This window comes from Delphinapterus leucas, chromosome 19 (assembly GCF_059928025.1).
Source record: "Delphinapterus leucas isolate spDelLeu-1000000601 "Yukka" chromosome 19, BTC_Dleu_Yukka2, whole genome shotgun sequence".
NCBI classification, from domain to species: Eukaryota; Metazoa; Chordata; class Mammalia; order Artiodactyla; family Monodontidae; genus Delphinapterus; species Delphinapterus leucas.
This window is the reverse complement of record NC_143147.1, coordinates 67,384,650-67,388,196: the sequence shown is the minus strand read 5'-3', so window position 1 is coordinate 67,388,196 and position 3,547 is coordinate 67,384,650. Positions and strand designations below refer to the sequence as shown.

Genomic DNA, 3,547 nt, shown 5'->3' with positions numbered 1-3,547 from the left:
GTAAGAGTTCTCTTTATGTTCTTATTCATCGCCCAGTGATAAATTGCTGTTGCTTGTTACCTGCTGCAGGGCTTGTGGTGGGCAGGGGAGTTCTCTGTTCTCCTGTTCCAGCCTCAGGTAGGCATGGCGTGCCGGCCACTTGGGGACGGGGCACTGTTAGTGTTCCCAGCCCTCCACTGGGACATGCAAACTCTACCTTGTCTCTGAGGTAGAGGAGGGTGTTCTCAGGTAGGAGGAGTCTTCCTCCCCAGAAGCAGAAGGGTTTTGCTTCTCTTTCTTCCCCGGCTGCCCGGTTCCACTGTCTAAGATTGGCAGTAGAGGAGCGTCTCTGCCCCTCCCCCAGCCAGGGATGGCGCTGCCCCTACCTGGGGGCAAACCTCTTTGCTTCTGCGCAGAGGTTTACCTTTGCTTGTGACTGTGGGCAGGACGGAAGTCTGTCTATCCTTGGTCCTTCAGTAGCTGGTGTCTTTTGTTTTGTTTCTCTATGAGGCAGTGAATTTTTGACCCTTTGGGACAGAAAGGTCGCCTGCCCGTTCCCTAGTGACTTAAGATGTTTATTCCATACGAGAGAAGGTTCCAAGAAAGTGGGTGTGGTTTCACGCTGAGTGCCACTGGAAGGGGCTCTCTTGGGTCTCAAGCCCTGTCCCCAGTGTCTGATAAACACCGTGGAGGTCCATGAAAAAGAGATTGCGAGCGATTGTGTACCTCCTTCAGGTCTGGGGCTCCCAGGTATTCTAGGTTGTCATGCTGGCCTGTAATTGGATTTTGGAAACTTGCTAAAATTTTGGCTGCTTTCTCACCTGCTATTACGGTGGCTGACGCGTCATTCCTTATTCTGCCCCAGGTGAAAATGTTATGATTTGATAAACTATCTGGCTTTCCCCTCATTCTTAGGGTGGGAGCAACATTCTCTTGTATTTTCATTTTAAGTAGAGGCAGAACCTGAGAGCTTTTGCTACTACCTATAAAGTTTGTATGTGGTAAGATTTGTCAGGCCAGACGGAATTTACTTTTATGTCTTTGTTTGTTTAATCTCTCTTCCACATTCTGATAAAAAGTATTTCTTGTGGCTCTGTATATTTTTATTCATCCCATTGCGTTCTTTCAGCTAGCTGGGTTTCTTTCTCTTAATGGTTCACTAATGGCTTCAACACAATTTATTAACTAGATCAGTTTCCCCAATTATTTGCATCATACAATTTAAGGTATACTAAATTCCTGCATGTATTCCTTCCTGTCCCCTGCCACCCTGGCCCCCGTGTTTTTATTTCTAGAACTCATGCTATGATATATGTGGTCAGTTGTCTGCAAAGATTAGATGCCAGTGACTCCTCCCACCCTTATATGTGGATTTTGCTCTTTCTGCAAGACTATTTCCTCTTCCCTTCAGTATTCCCTGGCCTGAGAATTGCTTTGGTTGCTAGAAGGTGGTAGAAGTTATATACACCGTTTCTGGGCCTCGGGCTTAAGTGGTTTGGCAGATTCGGCCTTTTCTTGCTTGGGGTCTTGATTTACCATATAAATAAATATGGTTACCCTGCTAGAGAGACCAGATGGAGCGAATAATGTCCCGAAGGGTGAAAGCCCATAGGAAGAGGAAGGACCTAGAAGATGAAAGAGGAGGAGAGGTCTCAGCATCCCAGCTATAGCTCAGCTGAGGGACCAGGTATGTGAAGGAAGCCATTCTGGTTCTTCCAGACCAAACTGCATCCACCGGATGAAGGAGAGGCTTTCCTAGCTAAGACTTGGCGGACCAACTCACAGAATCGGGAGCCAATTAAACGATGTTTTTTAGTTGTTGTTATGCCACTAAATTTCCGGGGTGTGGTTATGCCACAATAAATAACTGATGTGACCTGGATGTTTTCCAGCAAAGAACCAAAAATGTATTGAAAGTGAGAGATGATCAGTCAATGGTAGGAAACAGAAGACAACTGGAAATATTTGCTAGTAATTGTGGGGAGCTTGCTAGAGGAATTCAAAAGGAGTACTCGTGAAAGCCCTCAGTACTAGTGAAAGCTCAGAAAAGATGGATAAAATTCATTTGTAAAAGCAGATCGATGCAAATTCTGGTCTATAGTTACACCAAAATAATCGCACGACGTTTTAGAACATCTTGAGAGCAAATACGTTTGCGCTTGGTTTCAATTAGCAGAAAATGGCGTTGATGTTTTTCTGTTCTGTTCTGTTGTCAGAGGTCTCCTCACAATTTGAGGTCTTGACTAGCACCCACTTGTCTTTAGGTAGCTGATTGCAGGCATGGGTATTTTCTTCGGATAAGACTACCCTCTGGCCGAGTCAGGCCTTGTTCTCACAGTCGTGGTGCGGGGCTGGGGGTAGTCAATTACTTCCACTCAACCCACCATTTTTTAAACCAACTGACTTTTTGTGTTTGTAGAGCATCAGGCAAGATGTGAAGGGAGGCAATTAGAACCGTCTGCATCCCCGGTTAGAAACTCAGCAGCTCTCCAGGATGCAGAAGCAAAGACAAGTTTTAGAAGGCAGGTTTAGGCGTGTCCCCTGCTCTTTCCCCCTGAGGTTTCTCTTGAAACTAGACAGCAGCCCTTACGAGGCAAACCCTAGGCAGCAGCTGTCCATCCTGGACCTCTGACAGCTGAGCTGTGCGTTGGCACTGAAGCACCTTCTCCACCCCTAGCACAGCCCAGAACTCTCTGGAGGCTGAGTATCCCAAATGCCTGTATCCCATGCATCCGTCTCATTGCAAAGCAACCCTAGAGTCGTGAAGGGAAGCATGATGTCCTGTGGGAAGTGTTCCCAGGGCCTACAGAGACATGCGGATGGGGGTGGGTAGCTGTGACATTTGCCATCACTCAGGAGTTATTTCCCATTTACAAGACTGCGATCAGATCCTGACCATTTATTCTACCCACGATGACACGACAGGAAAGGAGACGTGTAATGGAAAATTTTTTCTACCTGGGTCTTTTTACGATTTCAGCAAAGAAATACACATCCTCATTTTTCACAGGAGAAGAGAACTTGTGAAACATACATCCAGCGAGGCTTTGCAGCCTTTCGAGTGGACGGGGATTACAAAAGCTGCTGCTTCAGGGTCTAAGTCTTTTCAACCTAAAAGCTGCCACTCTGAGGTCATTTACTTTCATGTTACCGAAAGCATGGGTGAATCTTTAAAAAGTAATAAAATTCGAATAGCACCCACTGGGGACTAAGAAACAGGCTTTCAGAACAGGCGGATTCATTTAATTTCAGTCATGTTCAGTTTAAAGAGAGAGAAAGAGAGGGAAGCCAGACAGAAGCTGAATGGAGAAAGCTGGGCTGTTTACAGAGAAATGACCTTCAAGGGTCCTCCCCTTAGGTACGTGTCTCACAAACCCATGAAAGTAGACAAAAAAGCAGTGGCACTGAGGAAGGAAAGCATTCTGCTAGGGCGCACACCCATAACAAGTGTCTCCCAACCATCACAACTGTGCATCTTAATATTTCCTCTTTTCTACAAAAGGAGGAGAGTTTTGTACATGACTAAGACATATCACATTGGGCCTCTTTTCTGAATGCATTATGTGAA

General features: G+C 46.0%; 1 protein-coding gene across 1 annotated transcript in view; it reads left to right on the top strand.

The window, feature by feature from the left end:
- KCNJ2 (potassium inwardly rectifying channel subfamily J member 2) overlaps nt 1-3,547 on the top strand; it is a 404,418-nt gene that overhangs the window by 109,690 nt on the left and 291,181 nt on the right. The window lies entirely within an intron of this gene.